Consider the following 14692-nt stretch of genomic DNA (forward strand, 5'->3'; position numbering starts at 1 on the left):
TCAATTAGCCAGGATGGGAAGAATTTATGCTTGAAGAATTATTTCTGCCTATTTAAAGTTGCAGGGCTTCTCACTGTTGTTCTGAATAATTTGGGCAACATCCTGGAGTGATTTGGAACAAGCTGGAAAAGGACTTGTGCAGAAGAGAGAGGGAGGGAGGGAGGGAGGGAGGGATGCTGACTGGTAGGTCTGTGTGAGGCGTAATGTTTGCATGCCTGATCTTTCCTTGTTTTATCCTTTTCACAATCAAATGGCACATGATTGATAGTATGAGCCACTCTCTGAAAGTGAATGCTTTAAAAGTCCTGGTTTCTCTCTGAGATTAAAAATAATGGTATGCTCAAATATGTGTGCTAAATGTTCCTTTTTCTTTCATGTACAAGTCAGTTCACATGCAATTTCTACTACTTCAAAATAAATAAATAAATAGATCAATAGATAGTCTTGCAAAAGCCCCCAAACCCAGCAACTCTTGCCTTCTGCTAATGGTTTGTGCCCTGAAACAGTGTACATTAACAAGCCCATTTCTGCTAAGCTTTTGATAGTGCACTTGACAACTCTGATGCTGAAGTGGCACAGAAAATGCCTCTGCCAGCCTTGCTAATGCACAAACTGCCTCCTTGCACTTACAGAAATGCCTCTTGCAAGCACATACTGTGCAAACATGTCAGTGTTTATTAAATCAGGGGCTGAGATGTGGAACGGCCTCAGTCTCCTCTGATACTAAGGCAGATGATGTTCTGCTCCCTGCAGGAACAGCTCTTAGCTGGTAAATAATGCTATATTCTCATTCTTCCTCAAGTAAATTCCTTTTCTCTAGCAATCTCACATTCTTGGAGTGATGCCAGCCTTATCCAAATGTGACTTGCCCTTTGGGGAATTTCCTTGAATAATTTCTCTTGTAGGGATAAGAGAAGCTGAGAATTACAGCACCCAGTATTCATATAAATAGCATGAAATGGTTGTTTACAGAGAACTGCTTATCAATCCAGCAAAAAGCCCCACTGTGCAAATGATGTGAATTGGTTAGAATAATAGGTAACTCTTAAAGGACCTGCAGCTGAAACCTGGACGTATTTATACTTGCTGCTGTGAGATTTCTGGTGCTTGGCATCTTTTTGGAACACATCATCATTATATTAACTGTTAATTTTCTGAGGATTAAAAGACCAGGTTTGGACTTTAGGAGACAAGATGAAAGTGATTCATCAATGCAGGGGCAGGCCCCGTCAGTTGTAATAATCTCATCAAATATTTAAATTGAAGTACAGATGTTTATTGTGGTAAGGAATTGGGTCTGGACTGGAATTTCACAGCTGGTTTTGGTATCTTTGATCTTGGGTCACAATGAGCCCCTAGCACCCCAAGCCTGGAGACATCTTGGTGAGGCCACCTCTAAATCTCAGTTTCCATGGAAATAGGCTGCTCTACAAATGATGGAAATGAAGTTTCCCATGGCTTTGGACTCTATGTCTTCAGTCCTTCCCAACCTTTCCCAGCTCTCTCACTTCCTCTCAACCTGGCCAGGCAAGAGGCAGCATCTTTTATGGTGTGCTGACATGGGCTGATTGGCCAGTGAGTTCTTGCCTCCCTTTACAGATAAGGGACTGGAAGTGTTTTTCCCTTGGTGGGACTACCCTGGGATGCGAAAGCTACTATCTGTCCAAAACTCACAGAATGACATACCTGTGGGATTGCTGCCACTATCAAATGGGACTGAAAGTGATTGGTGGATTAAAAAATTCTTAATCACATCACTGAGACAAGGTGGTAGCATTGGTTTGGTTTCCTTTGCACACTACAGCTATGAACAGTCTGTAGAAATTACTTTCTTAGCTTATTCTGGGTTTTAGTGTTTAAACTTGTATATTCTTTTGCAGCCAAAACCCCCGCTCCAAACATGGGATCTGTCCATTGCATGGCATTTTGTGAACCAGGTTAACCTCGTGTCAGATGTAAAAGCAGCAAAGCTTAGTTTTGCTGCTGTGTCCTCCACTGTGTTATGTAGCTGAAGCATCATGGTTTGGTGGTCAGTGTCTGCATCACAGCTTAGGGTGCAAAGATGACAGACTCATGGGGGTTTGACTTCATTCCTAGGAGCTAGAGGCTTTAGATGGATCTCTTCTGTCTCAGACTCTGCTCAGAAATAGGGACTGCCACATTGCAGAAGAGCTGGGGAAGAGAGGCAAAGGTCAAGAACAGGAAACACAGGATTATTGGCTTTGTCTGAATTCCTGCTACTCTATTTGAGCAGGGCACCATAAAAACCAGTGCCATAATAAACAGTGCCATGTGACCACATGTCCCCTGTTACTTGTTTTTTTTAAGGCTGGGCCAGTCATCTTCTGGAAAACATTGTCATCCAGAAACTGATTGGGGGGCATCCCAATAATAAGTGAAATTTTAAGGATTATGTTGAAGATGGTTGGTTAAACTTGGTTTGTCCAGGCTTAAAAGCTACACCTGCAGCATCCTAAGGCCCAGTTCTCTACCTTGTTGCATCAGAATGGACAAAAGATGCTGATTGAGACTGCTGTTAATTCCCTAGGATCTTGCTGGCATGGAAATGTTCCTACCTAGGACTTTCTCTCTCCTGACATCCAAGAAAGATGATGCAAACCCATAAACACCCTCACTGTTACTCTGGGTTTAACTACTTTACAAATGTCAATTAAAATTAATGAACTTGATTGCTTAGGGATGAACAGAGGCAAACAGGAAATTTTTATCCTTTTTCTCTGTTGGGTTTCTTAGACATAGGGAGGAAACCTGGGTAATCCATGAGCTCTGTCTCTTCATGTTATGAAGAGATCTGCTAATAAAATGACAATTCAGCAACAGGAAAAAATAAATTATTGAAGAAACAGCTGAGAGAGAGCAACAGGAGACTCTTTCGCCCTTATGATCACAAATTTAAAAGCCAAAGTAGAAAGATAAACAATAAGAAAGATTCATAACTTGCATTGTTCATTTTGATAATGTTAAAAAGTTCCAGTTTTAAAGAGTGCAAAAGCAGAATATGTTTCTGTAGGTAAAATTCACAAAGAAATTGGACGTGTGCTTGTAGGTGCTAACAGCTGCCAGGAAGCAGGTTCTGGTCTTTCAGCTGTCATACTCTGGATTAAAACTGATGGATGGATTTGGCATATTTTAAAAGGTGAAATAAAGGGTCAAAAGAGCCTACTGGAAACAGGACAAAGACTCCTAGAATCATTTGAACCTGACACACAGAACCAACCCAAACCGCTCAGCTCAGTGAATGGCTGACAATGCTTCATTTTAAGGATTAATGACAACAACGATGAGAAGAAAAGGTAGGGAAATTGAACGTCCCTGGTGATTGTGGCTCTCAGAGGGAGTGGAGAGCCTGTGCTTCTGAAGGCAGGGAGCTGGCTGGGCAGGCAGGACTGGAAACTGTGAGCAGGGAAACTGCTGCTGTATTTTCTTCCTGCGCAGGGACTCTGTGAACAGAGAAGATCACACTATGAAAATATCCTCTTCACTCCCCCAGCACACCATCAAAGCTCTGAATGTGTAGGTTAACACCTATTCTGGAAGGTGGAAATTGGATTTTCTTCCCAAATTCTAGCTGAGAGACTAAACATCATTCCCTGTATGCTTTATTTCAAGGGTTTGAAAGCATCTGAGGGCAGACTTGTCCGAGCTGCTCTGTTTAATTTTGAACTGCTGGAATTGCTGGTAGGAGGACATTTTCCAGTTGTGTGCCAGTAACCTGCAGACACAGCCTTTCCCTCACACAGGGATAACCTCTGTCTCTAGTTAGGAAAAACTGGAACCAGTAAAGTCTTGCCTGCTGTCTTAGTACTGATGTGCAAAATGTTTCTTTGTTTCACAAGGGCAACAAGGGGACAGAAACGTTGCTTTTTAATGCAGAAAAGGCAATGCATTTCATTATGTGAAATGCCAGCTGGCACAGAAGCAACATTACATGACATAACCTGTATTTCAGTGGCCAGAATTAGGTAATTCTTTATACAATACAGGTTATGTTTCAAAAGGCATTCTTCAGAATAGGCTGAAAGAGTCTACTCTAAATGGGGAAAAACTGAGAATCAAAGGAATGTTTGGAAAAAAGTTGCTGAATTAAGATCAGTTCAGTAGAGATGTGTGTTCTAGCATTCACATTGTAAGAAATTACCTTCATTCAGTTTTTTACTGCTATTTGGAAGGAAAAAAAATATTTTCTTGCTTTTGTGCTTCTGCATTTATTGTTTATAAGTTCAGCTCAACTCAGGAGCCTTTCAGCACAGGCACTGGGAACAAGAAGGCAGGAATCACACATCTTCCCAGCTACAGCAAGCACCAAGTCAGGGTTCCCCTGGGATTCTGTTTTCATGGTAGATGCCCTGAAACTAAGTCTGACTTTCCGCAAGACTTCTGTGCTTATGACTTCAAAAAACACATAAGTTTAAGGACCAGTGAAGGTTGTCTAGGAAAAAAACACAAGAAGCATAAAGTTAAAGGGGTCATAAAGCTCCTGAAATGAAGTTTTATTATTCAGCATGTGAGATTCCTTTTATTTTGCTCTAAACCGCTTCAGCATTAGATAAAGTCTTCTCAGCTGAGGTATCTGGCTGTGAAACAAATTCCAGAGGAGATTGGGTGAAACTAATTTTGACCATCTAAAGGAAAATCTGCAGTCTTTTGATTTACAGAAAGCCTTGCTAGAAGAATGATGCTGCTTTCATTATTCTTCAGTTTAGTCCCACCAAGCAACCAGAAACTCTCTCAGCCAAAGCCAATAAATTGATAACCTCACTCTGAGAGCATTACTTTCTTTGAAAAGGAGGGAGTGCCTAGACTCCATGGCCATCCAGGAACCTGCTGTCAGTATCCATAGTACATGGAAGGAGCTCAGATACTCTGGAATTGGATGTGAGAACTGGAGGTAAGGTGATTAAAATGCAGTCAGTGTACATATATGCTGTGATGCTGCACACTTATGTGCAAATCCACCCTTCCCTACACCTACACACCTGCATGTTCACTCTCCTGTAGAGAAAAATGAACTTCTATTAAAATGGCAGCTTTTTAGACAGCAAGAACAAATTAGTGTGAGTTGCTGAAGTTGTCCAGACTGAACCCAACTCATACAGAATTCTAATGTCTCCCAGGGGCTTGGGCAAGGGGGACATTACTAGAAAATTCTGCAGCCTAGTAAGGCTGTCTGATTACAATCTGCTATTGGTTGTTTGAGCTGGCAGCAATGAAATAACAAAGTGAAGTATGAGGTCAATCAAAAGAGACTTCAGGGCCCTGGAACCATTGGCAGAAGGATAGGGAGCACAGGTACTGTTTTCCTTGATCTTTCCAGTTACAAGGAAGGCAGATCCATCAGGTCAATACCTGGTTCCCGGGCTGGTGTAATTGGAAAAATTTTGAGTTTGTTGATCATGAGATGATCTACTCAACACCTGGTCTACTGACCACTGATGCAATGCACCTGTCTTAGAGGAGGAAAAGAATTGTAGCACAGGATCTGGTGGATGCTTCTAGGCTCTTGAGGAGGGATAGGCAGGGAAGAAGATGCAGAGGGGTGGCACTGTATGGAACAAAAGGGTTAGAATGTATGGAGCTCACAGTTGGCAATGGCACAGTTGAGAGCCTCTGGATTACAATTAAATAACACAAATGTCATCATGGGAGTCATCTGTAGACCTACAGGCAGGATAATGATGCTAATGAATAAGTCTTTGAGGAACTAAGGGACACCTCCAAGTCAACTGCCCTTATCCTTACTGGGGACTTCAACTTGCCAGAAATTAACTGGAAGCATCACAGCTGGTACAGCTCAGGCCAGAAGATTCCTAAAAAATCTGGATGTGCTTTAGACTCCCCATGGCACTGCCTTGTGTGGGAGTTGCTTCTTTGAATTCAGTCTATTACCAATGTCATCGAGTAGCATCTGCAACACTGGGAACTAAATGCATAATTAAGAACCCCTTGAAACTAAAGAAACCATAAATTTTAACCTCCTTGGCACAGAGACTATTATTTCAGAAACAGTAATGACTAACAGGTCTCTTAGTTTTTACTTGAGGTTATAACAGCAGTTCAGTGTATAGATTCCTTACCTCATTCTGTGTGCAACAGGAGACCAGTACAAATATTCCAGTGAGGTGGTAAAACCATATTGAGTTTTTCCAGCCACCCTGACATCCTGAAGGCATAACTCAAAGGTAACTGTGACCTGAGCTCTCTATTCAGCCTTTTATCGACTTAATGGCTCACAGGGAAAATTACAGTGCTGCTGAAACTGGGTTGGTTCAAAGGAAGAGCATGGGAAAGCCCTCCAGTGATCTGCACTGTTTATGCAGTAAGTTTTTATATATGTCATTCCTGGAAAATGTGAAAAATTTTCAGAGTATAAATAATTTTTCTCCCAAAAGGGTTCTGAAATGCCATGCCATGCTTTAGATTAACAATGAGGTAAATTAAAGTTAGTTTGTTCAAATGATTGAGTTTATTTTCTTAGGGATGAGGTGGAATGTTATAAGTAATTTAATTCAAGTAAGGACAAGAAACATAGTCATAGGTCTCCACAGCAGTCAAATTAATTTCCTCTGCCTTTTGTTCCGGTTCATACAAACATTCAAATCCACCATCAAAGTAGCAAGTTCATTTCTAAAACAACCTACTGGCTCAGCAGCTAATTGTAAGTTAAAAACAAGGTATGGTAGCTAAGTTCAGTGCAAATCCATACAAGTATTTCATTTTCCTGAATATTTAACTGCAGGTTTTAAAAAAGACCCTGACCTGCACAGTTTATAAAAACTTGTTGTCCTGCACTGTGAATTTTAATATTGAAAGCTGGATTAAAAACCCCACAACATCAGGATGTCCCTTATTTTCTGAAGTGTAAAAGGAAAACATTTGTTTCTGGAATAAGATTATCAGAATTAAATACTGTGATGTCAGACTAAATAGCATTACTTTAGCTCCTGTATGGTTGAGTGATTTTACTATAATAGTTTCTCATAATAATGCTTTTTATCTGTAATACATAGGGGATAGAGAGACTGTCAGAGCTGTAATCTTTCTTTCAGAAGCACAGTGTTAAATGAAGAGAGTTCGAGTGAAAATATAATTTGGAAAGGAAGATAAATACAGCCCTATATAAGACTGTGTCACCATTTCAAGTGAAAGATGTATGCTCTGAAAATAATGCCATATATTACAAAGATAAGTCAACTTCAAATTTGTACTTCAGGGTCTGGAATTTATTTGTTTGTGGCAAAAGGCTGTGTACACTTACAGGTACACAGCTACTCTTGACACTGCTATTTGCTGTTTCTGCAGGGCTGTGTGTGCTGGGCCCTGAATGCACTTATGAAGACCAGGGCTTTGTCCCAAAATCCCCTTTCCATTTGGTAGACCACAGAATGAACAAACATGTTCTCCTGGTTTCACAGCTGTCTGCATGTAAAAGCAAAGCTCCTCTATGTGTACTGAGGCAAACTAAGCCTGGAACAGCTTCAGTGTGGATGGCAGCTTGTACTGGCACTGCCAAGCACTCATCAGGACATGCTGAAATTAGTGCCTTCTTCCATTGCTCTCCCAAAACTCCTGAGGCTGTCTTTCCCACGATCTTTTAAGAGTGTATCGTCATTGGTGAATGAAACGCAAATATGCCAGTGCTCCTGAACTATCCTCTGACCCGCCATCACAACCACTCAATGCCTTCACAATTTTAAGCTGAAAAAGAGATTTTAGACTGCCCTAAGCAATCACCAGGTGTGCTCACACCTATGATTGTTGCATTACACCACCCAAATTTAAAGCATTTCGTTGCATCCAGAGAAGGGTGATGGAGCTGGTGGAGGGTCTGGAGCACAGTTCTGATGAGGAGCAGCTGAGGAAGCTGGGGATGTTCAGCCTGGAGGAAAGGAGGCTCAGGGGTGGCCTTATTGATCCCTGCTACAGGGAAGGAGGTTGTAGCCAGGTGGGGGTTGGCCTCTGCTAGGAAAATGACAGGGTAAGAGGTCAGAGTTGTAAGCTGAGCCAGGGGAGGTTTAGGTTGGACATTAGGATGAGTTTCTTCACAGAAAGGGTGATTAGACATCGGAATGGGCTGTTCAGGGGGGTGGTGGAGTCACATCCCTGGAGGTTTTAAGGAAAGACTGCACATGGCACTCAGTGCCATGGTCTAATTGACATGGTGGTGTTGGGTCGTAGGTTTGGACTCGATTGCAGAGGCCTTTTCCAACCTAATGGATTCCATGATCCTATAAAGTTATCACCAGTTTTAATGTACTCCCATCTATGATTTTTGCATCACACCACCCAGACACATCAAAGCACAGAGCTACAACATTTCACCTTTCCTGGGCCTGCGTATGACTGTGCACTGTGAGGAACAACATGGAATCATGGAATCTTTCAGGTTTCTAAAGACCTCTGTGACCAGTGAGTCCAACCACTAACCCTGCACTGCCAAGCCCACCACTAGACCATGTGGCAAGCAACTAAACCATCATGAAGCACCACATCGACACGTTTTATTGAGCACTTCCAGGGATGGTGACTCCTGCAGTGACCTCACGGCACTTCGGGGCACAGCAGTGCCCTCAGCCCCAATGTGCGTGGTGTAACCTCCAATTTCAGCCTGCCTTGCATGAGATTTGTGGGCGGTGGTGTCTGTGTGGTTCTGAGGGATGGTTGCACAGAGACAGTATGCCAAAAGAGCCCTACGTTATGTAGGCACAGCGGGCGGGCGGGCGGCGGCCCCTAACGCGGAGCTTCGCCTAAAACATCCCTTCAAGCGTCGTCCCTGAGCGCTGCGGCCCCTTTAAGGCATCACGTGGCCACTGGGCGGGACTGTAGTCCCTTGACCGGGGTGGCAACGCTGGCCGGCGCGGCTAACGGCACACCGGAGGACTACAACTCCCAGCAGCCTCCGCGGGGACGGATGAGCTCATCCGCCGAGCCCAGGCGGGGGTCGCGATGCACGCTGGGAGCTGTAGTCCGCTATCAGTACCGGTGTAGGTTATGGCGAGGCTCAGAACTACGTCTCCCAGCGTGCTGCGCGCGGCGGGTTCCCGTCAGCGCCGAGGGGGAGCCCCCCAACGTAAAGGGGGATCACTTTCCCCTTGTGTCCGCCATATTGGACGGTAACTCTGCCCAGCGGCGCCGGGGCCGAGCGAGTCCCCGTGGCCGTGACAGCCCCGCTTCGCCCGCGCCGCCCCGGGAGCCCCGGACCTTCCCGGCCCTGCCCGGCCTCGCCACCCCCGGGCGCCTGGCGCGACCCCGCGCCCCTTCCCCCCACCTCCTCCTCCTCCTCCTCCCCGGCGCTCCCTCCTCCCGTGCCCGGGTGTCAGCACCATGAGTCCGGCCGACGCCAAGCGCGGAGCGAAGCGCCGGAAGAACAAGCGGGGCGGTGGCCTCGGCAGCACCGGCGGGCCGGGACCCAGCGGCGGCACCGGCGGGCTGGGCAAGGCCGGGGGTGCGGCGGCGGCGGCCCCCGCCCCGCCGGTCGCGGTGGGCGCCCTGCTGACAGCTCCGGGCGGCGGCAGCGGAGCCCCGGGCGGCACCGGGGCCGCGGCGGGACACGGCGAGGTGAGCGGGGCCGGGGTGGCTGCGGTGATACCGCACACCCGCGGTGGCGGCCGGGGGGCTGCGCCGCGACATCCCCCCGGCCCGCTCGGGCCCCGGGGGGGGAGGGTCTCGGGGCTGGGCCCCGGGGCTGCGGGGAGGGGGCGGCGGGGCTGGGCAGCGTCCTCAGCTCCCCACCCTTTGTGGGGGAAGGGCCGCGCCGGCTGCGCGGGGCCGTGTCGTCTTGGGGTTTGTCCTGAAATCAGCTTCAGCGTCCCCATCTGCGGGCTCTCACCTTAATGGAGGAGCTGTAAGAAATAGGCGGGCAGGCCTTGAGAAAGCATAAAGACACCTGTATTTTTTTTATTTTTTTTAATTTTTTTTACCATTACGCCGTTTTTGCATTGGCCAACTTCGTTGTTAAGTATAGGAGGTTCCTTGTAGCTTGGGCTGTGGTTGGCACTCTGGTGCCTTGGCATAATTCAGAACTGTTACATTATTTCATATTACGGTGAAATTTATTTGGAACAGATTGTGTAGTGTAACTGATTTTTTTTTTTTCCCAAGAAAAAATACTCAAGGATTAAGCCCTTAAAAAGGTGTCCTATCAGTTTAAGTAGCAAAAGAGCAAATAAGTTCGTGTTCCTTTCTCTTGTAAAGGTTACCTCAAGTTTTTTGTTATCAACACAGAGCTTGTGTTCAGGTATCATATTTACAGCAGCATTTCCTGCTGACAGCATCTTCAGACTTCTATGTGCATGTCATACCACCTGCTCTGTTTCCTCTTGCTCTCATGAACTTGTTGAGCATATGAAAGGGAAGTTAAAGAATTTGCTTTTGTGATGTAGCATGTCTGAAATAATATATATCTGCAATGATATAACAAATGGGTTTCTTTTGTTCTCCATATAGTTTTGAGTCCATCTATTTTGCTGGGTCAACAATCAATGTGGTGATTGTAGGTTGACTTTTTTCCCCCTTCTCCTTAAAACTTGGGTTCATATACTTTCATTCTTGTCTACTGTACTTTAGATTAACTGTTTCTGTATGTTTGTTCTAGTCTGATACTTAACTTCACGCATAATTTGGGACAGTAGTCTGTATAGGCCTTATATATCCAGAAGAATGTTGATGTGCCTAATAACAAAGAGGTGTGCAGGTTTTTCTTCTGCAACTTTGCAAGTCATCAGTCAACACTGTTCTAACTAAACCTGTATCAAGAAGATGTATCTTGTTTTGTTTTATGTCTTAGATCATAAGCCTTTACAGGTTCAGGTTTGTAGATTGTTAAACATCATCATGCCAAGGGAAATAAAACCAGCAGCGAAGTGATGCTCAGAATGGGACATTGATATGGCTCCACTACCCCTATTATTTTGATGTTTGTGGCTTGTGGTTATGTTTAGTCTAGAACTTTGGTTCTCATCAGACTGTATGGGATCATTCTGAAATTTATCTTTGAAGTCAAAATAATTGCTAGTCTACCTAGTTTGTGTTCCTTTGTCTTTCAGACAAGGTAGTTCCTAATAAAATTTCTCAGTCTCTCCGAAAGTATTTTATGTCTTGAAAATTAAATACTGTGTTTCAGCACTAAATTTTTGGGAGAATACATCTGTCTATTGCACTTGCTTATGTGTTATTCATACTTTTGTAAGTGTACACAACATGTGACTTAATGCATTTGTAACTTTCTCTTCATTCATCTTTTTTTTGCGTCTACCCTTAGATTTGTATGTGATTTGCTGAATGTTTCCATTTCACTTTGTAGTGTGGTACAAGTGGTTCTGAAGACTTATGGGCAGTGGGGAGTTAAGTCGGTTAAACAAACAGATCAGTTAGTTAAACCTGCAGCAGAGACCTTGATCAATCAAACAGTAAGCATATTGGAATGAGATTTTGAGGATAGGTAAATCCTATTGCTCAGCTTTTTGAAAGGTAAATGCTTATACCCTATAATGCTCCTTTAAAGTTGGTGTTGCTTCGTCCATAGTGGTTTCAATGACCTCTTTCTTGACACTTTTAATACCTTTCCAATGGTTATGACATGAGATTTGCCACTACTTAAAAATTCACTGATAATTTTGCTGCAAAGGTGAAATCATAAAGCACCATTGCATGACTCCTGCTGATGTGAAAATAGGATCACCTTAATGCTGTGTAAAAATCTGATAGTTTAGGGTACATGGTCAACACAAGACTTTTTTTTTTGAGTGGAAAAACTAGTAGATGTTTTTTCTGGATGAAGTTGAGAAAGAAAACTGTATTTTACATGACAGATCACTTCTAAATTAGGTTTGTTTTGGCTGGATGGAGAGTAAGCAATACACTAATAGCTGTAAAATAGTAACCAGATTTGCTTTACTTTTATCTTACCTGGAATAATGTGAAATTCCCTTTGGTGAGTAAAAGAACTCATCAGCCAGTTCTCTGTTGAACAAACTTAAATGTTTAATCTTTGAAAAGGTGTGAAGTATAACCACCAGCACCCCCCATGAATTTAGTGCTTGCTGCACAGCATAGTGTGTTCTACTTGTTCTCATGTTCTCATTGCCCTCATGTGGTTTCCAGCTCTTGTCACCTACCTGGTTTTAGGGCAGCCATTCTGGATGGGGTGGGCATATCCTTCTACTAGTGTTCTGTTAGGTGTTTCTTTCAAAATTTGTCTAAAAGACAGAATGAAGCAGCATGTAAAGAAATGAGCCTGTGTGTGGTCCACATCCTTGTATGTCAATAATTGTTCAGAATAATGTATACTTTGAACCTGCTTTATAAAACAGGTTGACTGCAGTTTAAAAATGAATGTATTTATGGTTCAGACTAAAAGCTCATGTGCCAGTACTGAAATTCTAGCTAACCCTGTTAGAGCTAACAAATAAATTTGAATTGAGGTTTTTATACATCTTATCTGGAGGGTTTTTTTAGGACTGTAGGCTAAATTCTGCATTGGAGTGCATGCTAAGTCTTGTTCTGGGATGCAAGTGGGCAACTCCTAATGGAATCTTCCTGGAAGGTATGTTATTCCATACACATGCTTTATAGCATCTGAGTTTGTCCTCTGAAGAACTGTCAGATGTTTTGGAGTGCTAGTGAAATTAAGTGTGCTTTGGCAGAGTATCATTGCAAGGGAGTCTCAGTTTTGAAAACCTGTAACTGTGTCAACTTTAACTGGAACTGGAAACGAAGTCACTTAGTTGTCCAGTGCTGCTGCATGACTTCTCTAGGATTTTTTCTTTTTAATATGCTTATTTATAGAAATAGATCTTGCTTTCTGTTCTGTTTTGGTTTTAATTCAGCAATGCATTGCATCAGGCTTTCTTAATTTGATCCTATACATTTTTGACAGACAGTTGGATTATTGATGTTATGAGAGGCAATTGATTAACTCTAGCAATTACTGCATAATTCATACATAGACTATAGCAAAATTGGCTATTTGTTAGTATGTTCAGGTATTTTGGAGTGAAGAGTGGTATGTCAGTAGCTGATCAACTACAGAAATACTTTTTGTTACAGGCCTGACCAATTATTTCCTTATCAAAGGAAATAATTTAGTAGCCATTTTACAATTCTGTTGCATTTTTCTAAGTATTGTTTGTCAAGTGTAGTAATGTATTGAATCTTCTTGCATTTGAGAGCTGGCTTAGAATTTAATAAAGTACTTCAGCAGATTATTTTTTTATTATGGGGTACTGCTTTTTAAATTGAAATTCTCTACGTAGCAGAATGTACCTAGCCAATTTCTTTAGCAGCTTTGTAGCTTATTGTGTTTTAGTGATATTTGTGTTTGATCTGTGATTTTGGATTTTCCCTGTTCACTCTTATCCTTCCATGATTCAAACAATCAAAAGGAAGGAAACATTCAAAAGAGGAGCTTTGTCAGGAGCTCAGAAGTTCAGCAAATAACTAGCTCTTGTGCTTTTATGTAGGGCCTCCTCCCCTCCTCCTCCTCTCCAAAAGCAAACTTATTTTGGCCAATTTTTGTCAAGGCTCAGGTAAACTAGATAAACTCCAGTTAATAAAACAATTACAACCTCTGCTCTTCAGGCTGAGGCAGCAGGTACTTATAAACACCCTTAACGCTGACTTGAAGAAAAACAAGCCTTTGTGACAGTGAGGAAGTAAATTTGTTCCTCTGATTAAAGGTAGTTCACTTTTTTTTTAATAGGCATGCAATGTCTGCCCTGAAGAGCTTATGCTCTGCTTTTTTTTTTTAATAAAAGGAGGCAGAATGGGATAAAACTATTAGGATTTGCTTTAGATGGTATGGTTGAGTTAACTTGCTAATTTAGAAGCAGAGTCTAAATGGAATATTTCAAACTTTAAAACAAGCTTAGTGGTTGCATAACATTCACATTATTAGCTCTTTCATAGCTTCTTCCCATGCTCAGTTAAGGCATTTTTCAGCTAATAGACCTGACACCAGAAGCACATATACCAGTGATTGGGTCAGATCACATAATGCTGCTCCTGGGAAGTGTGTGCCTGTGTGTACTCATGACCTTGATGTATATCCAATCCCTGAGCATTCCATTTCTCCCCCACCTCCTGCACCTGCAAAATCATGGTCAACTGATAATAAGAATAATCAGTCGTGAATTTTTAAATAAAATCTTCCAAAAATGTGTCCAAAAAAATGGCATCTGGTTCAGCGGTATAATCCATATAAGCTAAGGATCCTCCTTTGGCTTTGTTAGGAGACATTCAATTCCAGGTGTGAAGGCAGAGGATTTTTTTCCCTTGCTGTATTTGTTGCAAAATGTGAGAGACTGAGAGAGAGAAATTATTTACTCTAAAAAACTTAGTGACTCCCTTCCCATCTTCCCTTTTGTTTCCTGACTGTGGAAGCAAAACCTTGTTGATTTAATTTGTAACAAGATTAGTTTGAAAAATTAGTTCTGAAATAGGTGTATATTGATGAGAATATTCAGGGTTCTTGTCCAGTTCTCCTCCAAGTTTCTTGATTGAAACAGTAGCTGAAGCTTTATTTTAGTATTTAATATGACATCACTTTCTTGGTTATGGCATTTGTCCTGTTATGGTGGTATCCCATCTTGGTCATGTCTTTGGATCTTTTCTCCTTTACAGTGAGAGATCCAGTCAGCCTCTCTTCTGGGTGGGCAAGGAGGGCTGAGTGGACGTG

The 14692-nt window shown here is 42.8% G+C and overlaps 1 protein-coding gene across 2 annotated transcripts in view; it reads left to right on the forward strand.

Annotated features, from left to right (window-relative positions):
* The first annotated feature begins 9480 nt into the window (after positions 1-9480).
* FAM193A (family with sequence similarity 193 member A) overlaps positions 9481-14692 on the forward strand; it is a 76391-nt gene continuing 71179 nt past the window's right edge. For both annotated transcript variants that reach the window (XM_088056896.1, XM_005517887.3), the window contains exon 1: positions 9481-9576. The gene's annotated coding sequence lies outside the window, so the exon portion shown is untranslated. The remainder of the gene's footprint in view (positions 9577-14692) is intronic.

This window comes from Pseudopodoces humilis, chromosome 6 (assembly GCF_049639895.1).
Source record: "Pseudopodoces humilis isolate 2021_Gansu_Grassland_sample_001 chromosome 6, ASM4963989v1, whole genome shotgun sequence".
NCBI lineage: Eukaryota > Metazoa > Chordata > Aves > Passeriformes > Paridae > Pseudopodoces > Pseudopodoces humilis.